Source organism: Bombina bombina, chromosome 5, assembly GCF_027579735.1.
Source record: "Bombina bombina isolate aBomBom1 chromosome 5, aBomBom1.pri, whole genome shotgun sequence".
NCBI lineage: Eukaryota > Metazoa > Chordata > Amphibia > Anura > Bombinatoridae > Bombina > Bombina bombina.
The window spans coordinates 34616558-34638147 of NC_069503.1; the positions used below are offsets into that span (position 1 = coordinate 34616558).

Sequence of the window (21590 nt, forward strand, 5' to 3'; positions counted from 1 at the left end):
CCAAGAGGGAGATTTCATCTGTCAAGGTTGTCAACAGACCAGATAAAGAGAGAAGCGTTTCTACGCTGCGTACAAGATCTGTTATTAATGGGAGTGATCCATCCGGTTCCGCAGTCGGAACAAGGACAAGGGTTCTACTCAAACCTGTTTGTGGTTCCCAAAAAAGAGGGAACTTTCAGGCCAATCTTAGATTTAAAGATTCTAAACAAATTCCTAAGAGTTCCATCGTTCAAAATGGAAACTATTCGGACAATCTTACCCATGATCCAAAAGGGTCAGTACATGACCACAGTGGATTTAAAAGATGCTTACCTTCACATACCGATTCACAAAGATCATCACCGGTATCTAAGGTTTGCCTTCCTAGACAGGCACTACCAGTTCGTAGCTCTTCCATTCGGATTGGCTACGGCCCCAAGAATCTTCACAAAGGTTCTGGGTGCCCTTCTGGCGGTACTAAGACCGCGAGGGATTTCGGTAGCTCCGTACCTAGACGACATTCTAATACAAGCTTCAAGCTTTCAAACTGCCAAGTCTCATACAGAGTTAGTTCTGGCATTTCTAAGGTCGCATGGATGGAAAGTGAACGAAAAGAAGAGTTCTCTTTTTCCTCTCACAAGAGTTCCATTCTTGGGGACTCTTATAGATTCTGTAGAAATGAAGATTTACCTGACAGAAGACAGGTTAACAAAGCTTCAAGATACATGCCGTGTCCTTCATTCCATTCAACACCCGTCAGTAGCTCAATGCATGGAGGTGATCGGCTTAATGGTAGCGGCAATGGACATAGTACCTTTTGCACGCCTACACCTCAGACCGCTGCAATTGTGCATGCTAAGTCAGTGGAATGGGGATTACTCAGATTTGTCCCCTACTCTGAATCTGAATCAAGAGACCAGAAATTCTCTTCTATGGTGGCTTTATCGGCCACACCTGTCCAGGGGGATGCCATTCAGCAGGCCAGACTGGACAATCGTAACAACAGACGCCAGCCTACTAGGTTGGGGCGCTGTCTGGAATTCTCTGAAGGCTCAGGGATTATGGAATCAGGAGGAGAGTCTCCTTCCAATAAACATTCTGGAATTGAGAGCAGTTCTCAATGCCCTTCTGGCTTGGCCCCAATTAACAACTCGGGGGTTCATCAGGTTTCAGTCGGACAATATCACGACTGTAGCTTACATCAACCATCAGGGAGGGACAAGGAGCTCCCTAGCAATGATGGAAGTATCAAAGATAATTCGCTGGGCAGAGTCTCACTCTTGCCACCTGTCAGCAATCCACATCCCGGGAGTGGAGAACTGGGAGGCGGATTTCTTGAGTCGCCAGACTTTTCATCCGGGAGAGTGGGAACTTCATCCGGAGGTCTTTGCCCAAATACTTCGACGTTGGGGCAAACCAGAGATAGATCTCATGGCGTCTCGCCAGAACGCCAAACTTCCTCACTACGGGTCCAGATCCAGGGATCCGGGAGCGATTCTGATAGATGCTTTGACAGCACCTTGGAACTTCGGGATGGCTTATGTGTTTCCACCCTTCCCGCTGCTTCCTCGATTGATTGCCAAAATCAAACAGGAGAGAGCATCTGTGATTCTAATAGCGCCTGCATGGCCACGCAGGACTTGGTATGCAGATCTAGTGGACATGTCATCCTGTCCGCCTTGGTCTCTACCTCTAAGACAGGACCTTCTGATACAGGGTCCATTCAAACATCAAAATCTAACTTCTCTGAAACTGACTGCTTGGAAATTGAACGCTTGATTTTATCAAAACGTGGTTTTTCTGAGTCGGTTATTGATACCCTGATACAGGCTAGGAAGCCTGTTACCAGAAAGATTTACCATAAAATATGGCGCAAATACCTATACTGGTGTGAATCCAAACGTTACTCCTGGAGTAAGGTTAGGATCCCTAGGATATTGTCCTTTCTACAAGAAGGTTTAGTAAAGGGTTTATCAGCCAGTTCATTAAAGGGACAGATTTCAGCTCTGTCCATCTTGTTACACAGACGTCTGTCAGAATATCCAGACGTCCAGGCTTTTTGTCAGGCTTTAGCTAGGATCAAGCCTGTGTTTAAAACCGTTGCTCCGCCATGGAGTTTAAACTTAGTTCTTAACGTTTTACAGGGTGTTCCGTTTGAACCCCTTCATTCCATTGATATAAAATTGTTATCTTGGAAAGTTCTGTTTTTAATGGCTATCTCCTCGGCTCGAAGAGTCTCTGAGTTATCAGCATTACATTGTGATTCTCCTTATCTGATTTTTCACTCAGACAAGGTAGTTCTGCGTACTAAACCTGGGTTCTTACCTAAGGTAGTCACTGACAGGAATATCAATCAAGAGATTGTTGTTCCATCCTTGTGTCCAAATCCTTCTTCAAAGAAGGAACGTCTTCTACACAATCTGGATGTAGTTCGTGCCCTCAAGTTCTACTTGCAGGCAACTAAAGATTTTCGCCAAACTTCTTCCCTGTTTGTCGTTTATTCTGGACAGAGGAGAGGTCAAAAAGCTTCTGCTACCTCTCTCTCTTTTTGGCTTCGTAGCATAATACGTTTAGCCTATGAGACTGCTGGACAGCAGCCTCCTGAAAGAATTACAGCTCATTCCACTAGAGCTGTGGCTTCCACTTGGGCCTTTAAGAATGAGGCCTCTGTTGAACAGATTTGCAAGGCTGCAACTTGGTCTTCGCTTCATACTTTTTCCAAATTTTACAAATTTGACACTTTTGCTTCTTCGGAGGCTATTTTTGGGAGAAAGGTTCTTCAGGCAGTGGTTCCTTCTGTATAATGAGCCTGCCTATCCCTCCCGTCATCCGTGTACTTTTGCTTTGGTATTGGTATCCCAGAAGTAATGATGACCCGTGGACTGATCACACATAACAGAAGAAAACATAATTTATGCTTACCTGATAAATTCCTTTCTTCTGTTGTGTGATCAGTCCACGGCCCGCCCTGTTTTTAAGGCAGGTAAATATCTTTTAAATTATACTCCAGTCACCACTTCACCCTTGGTTACTCCTTTCTCGTTGATTCTTGGTCGAATGACTGGGACTGACGTAGAGGGGAGGAGCTATATCAGCTCTGCTGGGTGAATCCTCTTGCATTTCCTGTTGGGGAGGAGTTATATCCCAGAAGTAATGATGACCCGTGGACTGATCACACAACAGAAGAAAGGAATTTATCAGGTAAGCATAAATTATGTTTTTTCTATATTAATTCTAATGATTGGAAAACCCACAATTTTAAAAGTTTAAAGGACAGTAAAGTTCAAATTAAACTTTCATGATTCAGATTGGATGTCATTTTAAACAACTTTCAAATTTACTTTTATCATCAAATCTGCTTTGTTCTTTTGGTATTCTTTATTGAAAGCTAAACCTAGATAGGCACATATGCTAATTTGTTGTCTCTTACCTTTTATCCATTAGTGCATTTTTATAGCTTTTTACAGCAAGACACTGCTATTTCATGTGTGCTATATAGATATCGTGCTCACTCCTGGGGAGTTTTTTGAGTCAGCACTGATTGGGTAAAATGCAAGTCTGTCAAAATAACTGAGATAGGGGGGCAGTCTGCAGAGGCTTAGATACAAGGTAATCACAGAGGTAAAAAGTGTATTAATATAACTGAGATGGGGGGCAGTCTGCAGAGGCTTAGATACAGGGTAATCACAGAGGTAAAAAGTATATTAATATAACTGAGATAAGGAGCAGTCTGCAGAGGCTTAGATACAAGGTAATCACAGAGGTAAAAAGTATATTAATATAACTGAGATAAGGGGCAGTCTGCAGAGGCTTAGATACAGGGTAATCACAGTGGTAAAAAGTGTATTTCTATAACAGTGTTGGTTATGCAAAACTGGGGAATGGGTAATAAAGGGATTATATATCTTTTTTTTAAATCTACAATTTCTGGAGTAGACTGTCCCTTTTAGCATAGATTTAAAGGGACAGTCTACCATAGAATTGTTATTGTTTTAAAAGATAGATAATCCCTTTATTACCCATTCCCCAGTTTTGTACAAACAACACAGTTATATTAATGTACTTTTTACCTCTGTGATTACCTTGAATCTAGGAACCTTCTTCCAGCCCCCTGATCACATGACTGTGACTGTTTATTATCTATTGTCTTAAATTTAGCATTGTTTTGTGCTAAATCTTAAATAACTCCCTGTGCCTGTACACAGTGTTATCTATATGGCCCACGTGTACTTTCAATCTCTTTGTGTTAAAAAAGGAATTTAAAAAGCCTGTGATAAGAGGCAGCCCTCAAGGGTTTAGGAATTGGCATATGAGTCTGCCTAGGTTTAGTTTCAACTAAGAATACTAAGAGAAAAAAGCAAATTTGATGATTAAAGTAAATTGGAAAGTTGATTAAAATTACATGTCCTATCTGAATAATGAAAGTTTAATTTTGACTAGACTGTCCCTTTAAGTGCTTTTTCTATATGGTTACAACAGATCATACTTTGCCCGTTTTTTCATTGTGGTGGTAAAGTTTGGAAACTGCTGGTGTCATAAAAATTCTCCATAGACTTTAATGGCGATAAATGTTTTATCACTTAGTTTTCATAATTTACCACCGCAATGGTATTTAGGTCTTTGTGTTTTACAGCTGACAAAGCCCTTTATGACAATAACATTAGTTTATATAAATGTATATACAGGGGCAGACTGAGACCAACCAAGGCCCCTGGGCAAAAAGTGTGACAGGGCCCCTCACCCCCTGTTTTCTCCACCTACCTACCACCTCTGCCCCTCCCACCTCATATGCCCCTCCCCAACCATGTTTTAATTGCCATATAAAGAGAGACAAGCCTGCTTTTTAACAAAAGATACAAAGAGAATAAAGACAATGATAATAGAAGTAAAATTAGAAAGTTATTTAAAAATTCATACTCTATCTATATCTTGAAATAAAAAAATGGGTTTCCTATCCATTTAAAGATTTTTTTGTTTTGTTTTTTTTTCCCCCGTAGAAGACAGAACCATCAGAACTAACAAGATTGCTTTAAGTGCTATCATTGCAGGAAACAAATTGCATAAAATGAATCCATCATTTCCCAGGGTTCAGATAAATAGCTAGAGCCCAAATAAGCATTTTACTCTGACACAGAAAATATAAATTCAATTCCAGTGACCATAAAGATTAGAGCTGTCATTCCCTGCAGATTTACATCCTGAGCTCCCCAGCAGCACAGAAACCCTATAGATGAGCATTCAAATAAATGTATTATTCACCCTAATTTCACATAGATGATCCCAAAAAGAAAAATACATAGAAAATCCACCTGTGAGAGCCCACGTGCATGGTCTAGGGAATAATTAGATCCATACAATTGAGAAATCACTGGTCTGTACTTTTTAGTTTCTGTCATTGCCTGAATCAATATATAATATATTTTATATGTAATCTGCTTGAGGTAACCCAGGTGTAGCGCCTACTGAGCAGTGTTAAAGGGACATTATACACCAAATGTTTGTTTGCATAAATGTTTTGTAGATGATCCATTATATAGCCCATCTGGGAGTGTTTTTGTAACAATGTTTAGTTTGTTGCTTATTTTTTTTAATAACATTGTGCAGATTTTCAGACTCCTAACCAAGCCCCTCAGTGTCAGAAGTAGACGCACTTTTCCAGTCTACTGCTGGCTTCTGTTTGTATAATCTGTCTTTTCATATGCAGGGAAGGAGGGGAGGGGGGGGGGGGGTGTGTGCGCACAAACACTTTCCCTAGGTGTTCCTGCTATCTTAATTAAAGAGACAGTCAAGTATAAACTAAACTTTCATTATTCTAGGACTTTTAATTTTAATCAACTTTCCAATTTACTTTTATCATCAAATTTGCTTTTTTCTCTTGGTATTCTTAGTTTAAACTAAACATAGGTAGGCTCATATGCTAATCTCTAAGCCTTTGAGGGCTGCCTCTTAGTTATCACATGCTTTTTAAATCTCTTTTCAACACAAAGAGACAGAAAGTACACATGGGCCATATAGATAACACTGTGTTCAGGCACAGGGGGTTATTTAAAATTTAGCACAAAACAAAGCTAAATTTAAGACAATAGATAATAAACAGTCACATTCATGTGATCAGGGGGCTGGAAGAAGGTTCCTAGATACAAGGTAATCACAGAGGTAAAAAGTACATTAACCCCTTAATGACCACAGCACTTTTCCATTTTCTGTCCGTTTGGGACCAAGGCTATTTTTACATTTCTGCGGTGTTTGTGTTTAGCTGTAATTTTCCCCTTACTCATTTAATGTACCCACACATATTATATACCGTTTTTCTCGCCATTAAGTGGACTTTCTAAAGATACCATTATTTTCATCATATCTTATAATTTACTGTAAAAAAAAATATAAAATATGAGGAAAAAATTGAAAAAAACACACTTTTTCTAACTTTGACCCCCAAAATCTGTTATACATCTACAACCACCAAAAAAAACACATGCTAAATAGTTTCTAAATTTTGTCCTGAGTTTAGAAATACCGAATGTTTACATGTTCTTTGGTTTTTTTTGTAAGTTATAGGGCCATAAATACAAGTAGCACTTTGCTATTTTCAAACCACTTCATTTCAAAATTAGCGCTAGTTACATTGGGACACTGATATCTTTCAGGAATCCCTGAATATCCCTTGACATGTATATATTTTTTTTTAGAAGACATCCCAAAGTATTGATCTAGGCCAATTTTGGTATATTTCATGCCACCATTTCACCGCCAAATGCGATCAAATACAAAAAAAATTCACTTTTTCACAATTTTTTTCACAAACTTTAGGTTTCTCACTGAAATTATTTACAAACAACTTATGCAATTATAGCATAAATGGTTGTAAATGCTTCTCTGGGATCCCCTTTGTTCAGAAATAGCAGACATATATGGCTTTGGCTTTGCTTTTTACTAATTAGAAGGCTGCTAAATGCGACTGCGCACCACACGTGTATTATGCCCAGCAGTGAAGGGGTTAATTAGGGAGCATGTAGGGAGCTTCTAGGGTTAATTTTAGCTTCAGTGTAGTGTAGTAGACAACCCCAAGTATTGATCTAGGCCCATTTTGGTATATTTCATGCCACCATTTCACCGCCAAATGCAATCAAATTAAAAAAAACGCTAAATTTTTCACAATTTTAGGTTTCTCACTGAAATTATTTACAAACAGCTTGTGTAATTATGGGACAAATGGTTGTAAATGCTTCTCTGGGATCCCCTTTGTTCAGAAATAGCAGACATATATGACTTTGGCGTTGCTTTTTGGTAATTAGAAGGCCGCAAAGTGCTGCTGCGCATCACACGTGTATTATGGCTAGCAGTGAAGGGGTTAATTAGGTAGTTTGTAGGGAGCTTGCAGGGTTAATTTTAGCTTTAGTGTAGAGATCAGCCTCCCACCTGACACATCAGACCCCCTGATCCCTCCCAAACAGCTCCCTTCCCTCCCCCACACCACAATTGTCCCCGCCATCTTAAGTACTGGCAGAAAGTCTGCCAGTACTAAAATAAAAGTTTTTTTTTTTTTTTTTTAAATAATTTTTTTTAGCATATTTACATATGCTACTTTGTAGGATCCCCCTTAGCCCCCAACCTCCCTGATCCCCCCCCAAAACAGCTCTCTAACCCTCCCCCTCTGCCTTATTGGGGGCCATCTTGGGTACTGGCAGCTGTCTGCCAGTACCCAGTTTGCAAGAGAAATGGTTTTATTTTTTTATTTTTATGTTCTTTTTCTGTAGTGTAGCTTCCCCCCCACACAGACCAATCCCCCACCCCCTGACTGATGTAGTTTTATTTAAATATTGTCAATTTTTTTTTTAACTTTTAATACTACTTTTTTCTGTAGTGGAGCGGTTCCCACCCGCTCCCTCCCCGTGCACGCGCCCGCCCCCGCCCTCCCTTGCACGCGCGCACGCCCGTGCGCGCCCCCGATCACCCCCGCCCACGATCCCGCCCCCCTCCACATCATCAGGGCCATCGATGGCCGCCACCCGCCTCCCGAACCGGCTCCCACCCACCAACGGATTTAGCCGGTGATGTCCGGTGCAGAGAGGGCCACAGAGTGGCTCTCTCTGCACCGGATTGCTAAAAAAGGTTATTGCAGGATGCCTCGATATCGAGGCATCACTGCAATAACCGGAAAGCAACTGGAAGCGTGCAGGATCGCTTCCAGCTGCTTTCCAGACCAAGGACGTACGCCACACGTCCTCGGTCATTAACTGTATTTTTTTTGAGGACGTGTGGCGTACGTCCTTGGTCGTTAAGGGGTTAATATAACTGTGTTGGTTATGCAAAACTGGGGAATGGGTAATAAAGGGATTATCTATCTTTTAAAACAATAACAATTCTATGGTAGACTGTCCCTTTAACAGAGCTAAACTTGGAGCTTCTAAGTAAGTTTCTAAAAGGTTTTATACTCAATTTTTAGATCAGTATCTGGGCATATTATTCTTTATAGTATTGTCTATTACATGCAGTTATATGACAATTGTGTATACTGTCCCTTTAAGTGTACCTAGTGATGCACTGAAGTATGAGCGGGTGGTGTAGAATCATTAAAGGGACCTGAAACACAAACATTTTATATTCATGATTTAGGTAGAACACATGGGGTGAGCCAATGCCAATCTGTATGTATGTGTGTGTATATATGTGTATATATATATATATATATATATATATATATATATATATATAATGTGTAATGCAGCAGGAGAGCACTCTCACTTCACAGTCGGCTTGCCAGGGTGCATGCATAGTAATAGCATAAATGAGCAAACAGAGGATTGCACTCTCTGGACTTTTAAAAAGACGAAACGTCACATTAAAGTTTGTTTTGTTTTTTAAAGTCCAGCGAGTGCAAGCCTCTGTTTATATGTGTGTGTGTGTGTGTGTGTGTGTATATATATATGTATATATATATATATATATATATATATATATATATATATATATACATACCAATCGGCAGCTGGAACTTAAGATAACAAGAGAAGGAAGCAGATTAAATAATAGAAGTGAATTGGAAAGTTATTTATGATTTGCTCTGTCTAATTATGACTTTACTGTCCCTTTAATTACCATACAATTCTGCCAGCATCCACTGATATACAGAGCAGCAGATGATGCATATAAGGGACACGTGAAACATTACAGCTTTAACCCTTTAGCTGGCACAAAGGGTCCTCACTGGAAGCCATTTTTGTTTAAATTAACCCTTTTTGTTTTACCGGAGAGTGGCCACATTGTTTATTATGTTTTGTAATTTACACACAGATGTACTTATTAAATCACACTATAGAGCCTGGGTACATTTACACACAGATATGTACTTATTAAATCACACTATAAAGCCTGGGTACATTTACACACAGATGTACTTATTAAATCACACTATAAAGCCTGGGTACATTTACACACAGATGTACTTATTAAATCACACTATAAAGCCTGGGTACATTTACACACAGATGCACTTATTAAATCACACTATAAAGCCTGGGTACATTTACACACAGATGTGTACTTATTAAATCACACTATAAAGCCTGGGTACAGTTACACACAGATGTACTTATTAAATCACACTATAAAGCCTGGGTACAGTTACACACAGATATGTACTTATTAAATCACACTATAAAGCCTGGGTACAGTTACACACAGATATGTACTTATTAAATCACACTATAAAGCCTGGGTACAGTTACACACAGATGTACTTATTAAATCACACTTTAAAGCCTGGGTACATTTACACATAGATATGTACTTATTAAATCACACTATAAAGCCTGGGTACATTTACACACAGATATGTACTTATTAAATCACACTATAAAGCCTGGGTACATTTACACACAGATATGTACTTATTAAATCACACTATAAAGCCTGGGTACATGTACACACAGATGTACTTATTAAATCACACTATAAAGCCTGGGTACAGTTACACACAGATGTACTTATTAAATCACACTATAAAGCCTGGGTACATTTACACACAGATATGTACTTATTAAATCACACTATAAAGCCTGGGTACATGTACACACAGATATGTACTTATTAAATCACACTATAAAACCTGGATACATTTACACACAGATGTACTTATTAAATCACTCTATAAAGCCTGGGTACATTACACACAGATGTACTTATTAAATCACACTATAAAACCTGGGTACATTTACACACAGATGTACTTATTAAATCGTACTATAGAGCCTGGGTACATTTACACACAGATGTACTTATTAAATCACACTATATATCCTGGGTACATTTACACACAGATGTACTTATTAATTCACACTATAAAGCCTGGGTACATTTACACACAGATATGTACTTATTAAATCACACTAAAACCTGGATACATTTACACACAGATGTACTTATTAAATCACACTATAAAGCCTGGGTACATTACACACAGATGTACTTATTAAATCACTCTATAAAGCCTGGGTACATTTACACACATATATGTACTTATTAAATCACACTATAAAGCCTGGGTACATTTACACACAGATATGTACTTATTAAATCACACTATAAAGCCTGGGTACATTTACACACAGATATGTACTTATTAAATCACACTATAAAGCCTGGGTACATTTACACACAGATATGTACTTATTAAATCACACTATAAAGCCTGGGTACATTTACACACAGATGTACTTATTAAATCACACTATAAAGCCTGGGTACATTTACACACAGATGTACTTATTAAATCACACTATAAAGCCTGGGTACATTTACACACAGATGCACTTATTAAATCACACTATAAAGCCTGGGTACAGTTACACACAGATATGTACTTATTAAATCACACTATAAAGCCTGGGTACAGTTACACACAGATGTACTTATTAAATCACACTATAAAGCCTGGGTACAGTTACACACAGATGTACTTATTAAATCGCACTATAAAGCCTGGGTACATTTACACACAGATGTACTTATTAAATCACACTATAAAGCTTGGGTACATTTACACACAGATGCACTTATTAAATCACACTATAAAGCCTGGGTACAGTTACACACAGATGTATTTATTAAATCACACTATAAAGCCTGGGTACATTTACACACAGATGTACTTATTAAATCACACTTTAAAGCCTGGGTACATCTACACATAGATATGTACTTATTAAATCACACTATAAAGCCTGGGTACATTTACACACAGATATGTACTTATTAAATCACACTATAAAGCCTGGGTACATTTACACACAGATATGTACTTATTAAATCACACTATAAAGCCTGGGTACATGTACACACAGATATGTACTTATTAAATCACACTATAAAGCCTGGGTACAGTTACACACAGATGTACTTATTAAATCACACTATAAAGCCTGGGTACATTTACACACAGATGTACTTATTAAATCGTACTATAGAGCCTGGGTACATTTACACACAGATGTACTTATTAAATCACACTATATATCCTGGGTACATTTACACACAGATGTACTTATTAATTCACACTATAAAGCCTGGGTACATTTACACACAGATATGTACTTATTAAATCACACTATAAAACCTGGATACATTTACACACAGATGTACTTATTAAATCACTCTATAAAGCCTGGGTACATTACACACAGATGTACTTATTAAATCACACTATAAAACCTGGGTACATTTACACACAGATGTACTTATTAAATCGTACTATAGAGCCTGGGTACATTTACACACAGATGTACTTATTAAATCACACTATATATCCTGGGTACATTTACACACAGATGTACTTATTAATTCACACTATAAAGCCTGGGTACATTTACACACAGATATGTACTTATTAAATCACACTAAAACCTGGATACATTTACACACAGATGTACTTATTAAATCACTCTATAAAGCCTGGGTACATTACACACAGATGTACTTATTAAATCACTCTATAAAGCCTGGGTACATTTACACACAGATATGTACTTATTAAATCACACTATAAAGCCTGGGTACATTTACACACAGATATGTACTTATTAAATCACACTATAAAGCCTGGGTACATTTACACACAGATATGTACTTATTAAATCACACTATAAAGCCTGGGTACATTTATACACAGATGTACTTATTAAATCACACTATAAAGCCTGGGTACATTTATACACAGATGTACTTATTAAATCACACTATAAAGCCTGGGTACATTTTCACACAGATATGTACTTAATACACACAGATTTACTTATTAAATTATTTGAGATAAAATGTGTTTACATACAAGTTTAATTTGACTTCAATGCAGATTTATATTTTTTGTTTAAATAATGGAACTAACAATCTGATAACATTTAGATGTAAAAACAATTAGATAACATTATATTGGAAACTCATATAAGGTAACTTTTTTTAGATGTAAAATGTTGTGTTTTAAGAAATAGAAATATTTATACATTAAAATATAAAGCTGACACTTTTAATTTAAATATATGCAGCTTTACAGACATTTAACAATTTATATGTAGTTGGTTGTTTTTTTGTTTTTGTTTTTATTTTACTATTTTCTTATTTTAACAAAATACTAGATGCAAGTTATAACAAACATACAAAACTGCAGGTCTGTTATTTTATGGATTTATGTTAAGAAATGACAGAGTAATATGTTTTGTGTATATGTATATAATTATTTATGTATATTTATGGGAATAAATGTAACCTATCTGATGGCCCACATCAAGTAATTCAGTGACTAATTACAAAAGCACACAGTAAGTGGCAGAGTATATTTATATGTGTAGAATATATATATATATATATATATATATATATATATATATATATATATATATATATATATATATATATATATATATATATATATATATATATATATATATAGAAAGATTAGAAAAAGAAACATTAGATTATACAGTTAGAGAACAAACAATAAAGGGTCACATTATTAGTATTGAAATACTCATCATTGTATCTCAAATGTATCTAATAACATTATTATTATTATACATCTGTTTGTTACTAAATTGTGTTAAAATAACAATTTCCTTCTTAATATGAGTAAAGTCCATGGCATCATTCCATACTGTTGGGAAATACTGAACCTGGCCACCAGGAGGAGGCAAAGACACCCCAGCCAAAGGCTCAAATACTCCCCCCTACTTCCCTCATATCCCAGTCATTCTTTGCCTTTCGTCACAGGAAGTTGGTGTCAGGGTGCCAGGAATCAGACTGAGACGAGAAGTGCAAAAATAATAACACCTTTATTAATAGCAAAAAATAATAAAAAGTCCACAAGTCAAATAACAAGCCAGGAATCAAAACCAGAGATGGTAGTCAGACGAGCCGAGTCAGGAGCCAAAGCGAATAGTCAGACGAGCCGGAATCAGGAACAAGGAGAACGGCAGAGTCAGGAACAAGCCAGGGATTAGGAACCAGGAGGGACGTCAGACAGCCAGGTAATACACAGGAGCTCTCAAAAACAGGTCTGAGACAACGCAAGGGCAAAGCATACTGAACAGAGGCCCTTTAAATAATAAGTGATGACATCACAATTCTGAGACTGCATCCTGTCTCACACGGATGATGTACACCTGTCTGGCCATAAAAGGAAGTGCAGGAAATGAGCAGCATCACACAGTATGCACCAGAGTCAGCAAGAGAGGTGAGTAAAATGGCTGCCAGCAGCACATGGCAAACAAAGCAGGGAAAAACCCCTGACAGTTGGCAGAGAAGTGTCAGAAGATATGGTGTAGTTCCTTATGAAGGGTATCTGCCCTTCGAAATGGGACTGGAGTTTTAAGTAGTCTTGTCACCCTCGCAGTGAGAGCATTGACGAATGTTAGTCTGGAGATGCAGGGAGAGTCTTTCTTTGAAACCATCCAGACTCGTATTAACAGCTCCTAAGCAATCAGTGTTGACGAGTTTCACTGCCTGCTTCCATTACTCAAGTCCATGTCAGGAGTGATGCTATCAAACTGTCAAACTTAAGAGGCTGTGTTTCTGTTCCACAGCATAGATTCTTGTAACATTGTTTCATTTTTTTATACACGTATGATAACGCAAGAAGACAGGGTCATAGTGTGGCTCCTTTTATCTGTATTGAATCAAGGGTTAATATCTCCGGAGGGGGGATTATTGAGCAGGGGGGATTAATCACATAATTTATTTTATTATGATTATGTTGCAACATGTGTGCAATGAGGCTCAGGCAAATGTTGGAATGTACAGGTTTCTTTCATGTAATTGGCAAGAGTCCATGAGCTAGTGACGTATGGGATATACAATCCTACCAGGAGGGGCAAAGTTACCCAAACCTCAAAATGCCTATAAATACACCCCTCACCACACCCACAATTCAGTTTTACAAACTGTGCCTCCCTATGGAGGTGGTGAAGTAAGTTTGTGCTTGATTTTTATTCTATGATAAGCTCTTCTCAGCATATTGAAGGATATCCTCTCAGAGTACAGTGTTTGTCAGCGGGATGTGAAGGGATTATCGCATATTGATTTTATGGTTTTCCTTGCGGGAAATCTTTTCAAGGGTTCTCTGATATCAGTCGTAGAGATTCATCTCCTACCTCCCTTTTCAGATCGACGATATACTCCTATATACCATTACCTCTGCTGATACTTTTTCAGTACTGGTTTGGCTATCTGCTATATGTGGACGGGTGTCTTTCGGTAAATATGTTTTCATTATTTAAGACACTCTCAGCTATGGTTTGGCGCTTTATGTATTAATATAAAGTTATAAATATGTTTTTTACTTATATTTGCCATCCAGGTCTATGCATATTTCCTTTTGCAGACTGTCAGTTTCAGTTTGGGAAGCATGTTTTAGGAAGTTATTTTCTTACCTGGGGTATAGTCTTTTTTTTTAAAATTGACTGTTTTCCTTTAAATTTCACGGGCAAAATTAGGTTAGAGAGGTCGCAAAATGCTGTTATTTGTTGCGTAATTCCTGGCGCAAGAAATTTTTTGCCGCATAGGTACATCTTTGACGCAAGTTGATAATTTCCGGCATCTTAGTTGATGCCAGGTTTACTTGCACTTGCGAGTTGCGTCATTTTCAGATGTTGTTTGCGCCAAAACATCATTTTGCATTGTGCATCATACTTGGCGCCATAAAAATTCAGTTTATTTTTACCCCACTTCCTATATGCCTCTTTCCTTCTATATGCTCAGAGGGCTATGCTGTTTGCATTTTTTTCCCCATTCCTGAAACTGCCATATAAGGAAATTGAAATTTTGCTTTAATGTTGTTTTTTTTCTTTTACATTTCGCAATATGTCTCAATCTGATCCTGTCTCAGAAGCAACTGTTGGAACCATGCTGCCTGATAACAGTTCTACCAAAGCTAAGTGTATCTGTTGTAAGTTAGCTGAGATTATATCTCCAGCTGTAGTATGTAACACTTGTCATGACAAGCTTTTGCAAGCAGATATTAAACTACTTTCTTAGAAAGTGTTGTTTCTTTTGGCTATCTCTTTATAAGGCTTATTTGGAGACGAGACAGTCCCCACCTCAGAGGATCACAGCTCATTCTACTAGATCAGTCGCCACTTCTTGGGCTTTTAAGAATGAAGCTTCATTTACTAAATTTTACCATTTTTATATCTTTGCTTCTTCTGAAGCAGTTTTTGGTAGAAAAGTTCTTCAGGCTGCTGTTTCAGTTTGATTCTTCTGCTTATGTTTTAATTTTTTTTTCTTTAAATTTATGAGAAAAACTTTTTTTTTTTGTGGATTTAATTTTTTCAGAGGAAAATGACTGTTTTTATTTTATCCCTCCCTTTCTAGTGACTCTTCTGTGGACTTCCACATCTTGGGTATTTCTATCCCATACATCACAAGCTCATGGACTCTTACCAATTACATGAAAGAAAACATAATTTATGTAAGAACTTACCTGATAAATTAATTTCTTTCATATTGGCAAGAGTCCATGAGGCCCACCATTTTTATGGTGGTTATGAATTTTTGTATAAAAGCACAGTTCTATTTCCAGTTCCTCTTTTGCATGCCTTTTTACTCTTTTTTTTTTTTTTCTATCACCCCACTACTTGGCTATTCGTTAAACTGAATTGTGGGTGTGGTGAGGGGGTGTATTTATAGGCATTTTGAGGTTTGGGAAACTTTGCCCCTCCTGGTAGGATTGTATATCCCATACGTCACTAACTCATGGAGTCTTGCCAATATGAATTAAATGAATTTCTCAGGTAAGTTCTTACATAAATTATGTTTTTCACTTTCATTTTTGTAAGCTGCGCAGCCTGAAAGGACTTGGCATGCTTTTTCCTATAGCAGGAGCGGTCCTGCATTGCGCACCACGTAACCAGGTGTGGTCACACTGTTTTCTCTTTCCTTCTTCTGCGGTTTATCAGAGAAGCGTTTTCTCTTTTTTTGGCCTGGGTCATAGGAGGTGGTGTGTGCCCCAGCCATTGGGGGTATAAAGGTGCCATTTTATCTTATTTCTCAATAGTCTGCTTTATAAGTGCAAGCTATGGTGGATTCTAAAGCGTTAGAGGGTACTCCATCTTTACCCAAGTCTAATACCTGTCTATATTGTGAGGAGGCCATGGTATACCCACCTGCTCAATTATGTTACACATGCCTTGATAATGTAATAATTTAAAAGAAAGTTAATATGTTTATTACCACTGAGCTGTCCACCTCTGAGGAGTCTCTGTCCCGCGAGGTGCACACCCTACAGTCATCTCATAATACACATGCAGCTTCCCGTAGCACTCCTAATCCTCCATCTGGAGGGGCCCTTTTACCACCAGACTTTACTGAGCAGTTACAAATGGCAGTGTCTGCGGCCTTTAGTGCTTTACCTCGCCCTGCTAAGTGCAAGTGAAAGGTCAAATATTGCTATCCTTCTCAGTGGTCATCTACTAGCTTATTTAAGATTATCCACTGATGAAGACGCCTCTGATACTTCAGAGGATGCTCTTTCTTGGTTGGAATCTGCTGCTAAAAAAATATTCCCAGTTCTGGACTCTCAATTGGAGTTGTGGGGTTCCATCCCCAAGGTGGATGGTGCTATCTCCACACTTGCTAAGCATATTACTATCCCGCTTGAGGATAGTTTGTTGATTAAAGAGCCCATGGATAAGAAGATAGAAACTCTGTTAAGAAAGATGTTTCAATATATTGGATATTTGTTTCAACCAGCAGCGGCTGTTGCTTCGGTTCCTGGAGTGGCTACCTACTGGTGCTACTCCTTATCTGAGTTGATCGAGGTGGAGGGTCCCCTCAACGTAATCCAGGAAAGAATTAAGGCCTTAAGGGTGGCTAATTTATTTGTGATGCAAATATGCAGATTATTTGCCTGGATGCTAAGGCTTCAGGTTTTTCTGTTCAAGCCCGTAGGGCACTCTGGCTGAAGTCCTGGTCTGTGGACATGCAAAGTCCAAGACTTCTTTCCCTCCCATTTGGTCCAGGCCTGGACTCAATTATCTCCACAGTTACTGGAGACAAAGGTGCCTTTTTACTGCAGGATAAGAAGAACAAACCTAAAGGACAATTTCCTAATTTTCGTTTCTTTCGTTTGGATAAATCCCAACGTCAGCAGCTTTCCGCAAAGCCAGATCAATCCAAGTGGACTTGGAAGCCGACTCGTTCCTAGAATAAGTCCAAGCAAAACAAGAAGACCGGCGAGACAAAGTCGGCATGAAGGGGCGGTCTCCGATCCGGCTATGGATCTGGTAAGGGGCAGACTATTGCTCTTTTTGGACGATTGGTTTGGAGACGTGCAAGACCCGTGGTTCCTGGAGGTCATCGCTCAGGGATACAGGATAGATTTCATGTCTCATCCACCCAGGGGCAGATTCCTCTTGTCAATCCTGTCTTTAAGGCCAGAAAAACGAGAAGCCTTTCTGTGGTGCGTGAGGGATCTCTCCTCCTTGGGAGTCATTGTACCGGTACCTCTTGCAGTAAAAGGTCTGGGATACTATTCAAACCTTTTTGTAGTCCCAAAGAAGGAGGGAAATTACCGGATGATTCTGTACCTAAAGTGCTTAAACAAAATCCTATCTGTCCCCTCTTTCAAGATGGAGACAATAAGGTCTGTCCTTCCCTTAGTTCAGGAAGGACAGTTCATGACCATGATAGATCTGAATGATGCTTACCTTCACGTTCCAATACACAAGGAACATTTCAAGTTCCTAAGATTTGCGTTCCTGCACCAGTACTTCCAGTTTATTGCACTTCCATTTTAGTCTAGCTACTGCTCCAAGAGTTTTTAAGAAGGTTCTAGGGGCTCTGCTTGCAGTGGTCAGAACCAGAGGTATAGCAGTAGCGTCATAATTGGACAATATTCTGGTTCAAGCACCATCCCATCGTCTGACAGAAGACCATTCAAAAGCTCTTCTATTTCTTCTTCAATCTCATGGATAAAAGATAAACTTATAAACCAGGGTGGAATAGAGTACCAGGGTGGAATTCATGAGGATATTCCTTACAGACCATAGACATTACAAGCTAACTTCCACTTGTCTTGCCCTCCAGACCTACTTAAGGCCCTCTTTGGTTTGGTGTATGGAGGTGATTGGTCTCATAGTGTCCAGCATGGACATCATTCATTTTGCCAGATTCCATCACAGACCACTTCAGCTGTGCATGCTGACAGTGGACCGGCGATCATTCGCATCTGTCTAAACAGATTTCTCTGGACAACAGGTCAAGAGAATAGTTCTTCTGGTGGCTCTGTCCAGATCACCTGTCCCAAGGAACATCCTTTATGAGACCATCCTGGGAGATTGTTGTGACTACGGACGCAAGTCTATCAGGATGGAGAGTTGTTTGGGGTGCCAGGAAGGCACAGGGCCTTTGGACTCGAATCGCTCTGCCCAAACAACATTTTGAAAATTCGAGCGATCTTCAATGCTCTGAAGGTTTGGCCTCTTCTGGGTTCGTCCCAGTTAATCGTATTCCAATAAGACAACATAACCTAATGTCAGGATAGGTTAAGTCCAGAGTTAGACCCAAATGCTAGAATGAAGTTTGTAAACACCCTAGCACTGTGAGTATATACCAGGACCTGACCCTGCGACAGCTACAGTATTATACTCACTGAAATAAACTGGAAGTTGGCACAGCAGGGTCAGGAGAAGAAACTTCGTGTAAATAGGGTTAACCAAAAGAGTAATCAAGCAAGCAATATCCAGCAACGTGTAATCAGGCAGGTAGGGGTTAACCAGTAGAGTAATCAAGTAAGCAATGTCCAGCAACGTGTAATCGGGCAGATAAGGCTTAACCAATAGAATTATCAAACAAGCAATGTCCAGCAACGTGTAATCAGGCAGTTTGGGGTTAACCAGTAGAATTGTCAAACAAGCAATGTCCAGCAACGTGTTATCAGGCAGTTTGGGGTTAAACAGTAGAATAGTCTAGCAAGCAAAGTTCCAGCAACGTGTAATCAGGCAGTTTGGGGTTAAACAGTAGAATTGTCAAACAAGCAATATCCAGTTATCAGGAATCAGGCAGGTAGGGGTTAAGCAGGGTTGAAGTTAAACAAGCCAGCAATTCAAATAAGACAAGAGGTTCAAAAGGTACTCACAAGCCGGGTAATTAGAACAAACAGGCACCGAGGAGAGGAGACGCCGGAATAAGAAGACATTCTGACGTCAGCAGAAGGGGCCGGTGCGAAACAGGGTTGCTAGGCAACCAAGGAAGCGCTACTGCGCCGACACATGCAAGGAGGAGAAAGCGATCATCAGCAGAGCGATCGCGACACCTAGATGGCTTACATCAACAATCAGGGGGGAACAAGGAGCTTCCTAGCAATGAGGGAAGTATCTCAGATACTGGAATGGGCGGAGGCCCACAACTGCTCGCTGTCAGCGATCCACATTTCAGGTGTGGACAACTGGGAAGCAGATTTCCTCAGCAGGCAATCCTTTCATCCGGGGGAATGGTCTCTCCATCCCAAGGTGTATGTGGAGATTTGAGACATATGGGGACGTCGGAGATCTCATGGTGTCCTGGCTCAATTCCAAGCTACCCAGATATGGGTCGTGGTCCAGGGGTCCTCAGGCGGAGCTAATAGATGCATTAGCAGTGCCTTGGGGGTTCAACCTAATTTACATTTTTCCACCGTTACCACTTCTCCCTTGTGTAGTGGCCCACATCAAGCATCAGTGATACTGATTTGCTCCATCGTGGCTTGGTCTTGCGGACCTGGTGGGGATGTCCTCGTCTCCTCCATGGAGGCTGACTGCATGGAGATTGAACGCTTAGTCTTAGCCAAGAGAGGATTCTCTGAGAGTGTTATTGACACTCTCATTCAGGCTCATAAGCCTGTTACTTGTCGCATCTACCATAAGGTATGGAGAGCTTACTTGTTCTGGTGTGAAGAGCGCGGTTTCGCCTGGCATAAGGTCAAGGCTGCCAAGATTCTTTCCTTTCTCCAGGAGGGTCTGGAGAAGGGCCTTTCTGCCAGCTCCCTGAGGGGACAGATTTCGTCCCTTTCTGTTTTGCAGCACAAGAGACTCGCAGAGCTCCCTGATGTGCAATCCTTCATTAAGACTGTGATCAGGATCAGACCTGTGTTTAGATCTAATGCTCCACCTTGGAGTTTGAATCTTGTTCTTAAGTTTTTGCAACGGGCTCAGTGTGAGCCTATGCATTCGGTTGACATTAAATTGTTGTCCTGGAAGTTTTTTGTTTTTTTTATTGGCTATTGCGTCGGCACGCAGAGTTTCTGAAATGGTGGCCTTGCAATGTGAGCCTCCTTATCTGGTGTTTCACACGGAAAAGGCTGTCCTACGTACCCACTTGGGTTTTCTTTCTAAGGTGGTGTCTGATCGTAACATCAATCAGGAGATTGTGGGTCCTTCCTAGTGTCCTAATCCTTCTTCTTTGAAGGAACGTTTACTTAATAATCTGGATGTTGTTCAAGCTTTGAAGTTTAATCTTCATGCTACTAAGGATTTTAGACAAACTTCGTCCTTGTTTGTTATCTACTTTGGGAAGCATAAGGGTCTAAATGTTATATGCTTAGCTTACTAGTCAGCGGGACTTAGACCTCCTCAGAGGATTACGGCACATTTCACTAGAGTGGTGGCTTCCTCTTGGGCCTTTAAGAATGAGGCATCTATGGATCAGATTTGTAAGGTGGCTACCAGGTCCTCCTTACATACCTTTTCAAAATTCTACAAATTTGATGTTTTTTGCTTCGGCTGAAGCAGCTTTTAGGAGAAAGGTTGTTGTTGTTTTTTTTTAAAAAAAAATAACTTTTTATTTATAGAAACAACAAAAAAGATCCATTACATACATGACAAATAAAGTTAAAGCGACACAAGTTCTTTTTTGATTCCAAAAAAACAGAAATTACAATAGATATAATTTAAGAGAGTAATAGCAGTTTACAGGTTTGTCATGCAGAGCAAGCATCCAATTTTCAATTTTTATACATTGAATAATAAAAGAAACAAGAATATACAATAAACATATAACACTTACCCGAAGATCAACCCAAATTACATTTGTGTATGCAAAGGGGTTTAGTTAGGCCTAAACATCAGATAGGCACCAATTACCTTTGAGGT

The 21590-nt window shown here is 39.3% G+C and overlaps 1 pseudogene; it reads left to right on the forward strand.

Annotated features, from left to right (window-relative positions):
* LOC128661261 (zinc finger protein 208-like) overlaps positions 1-21590 on the forward strand; it is a 1066060-nt pseudogene that overhangs the window by 219259 nt on the left and 825211 nt on the right.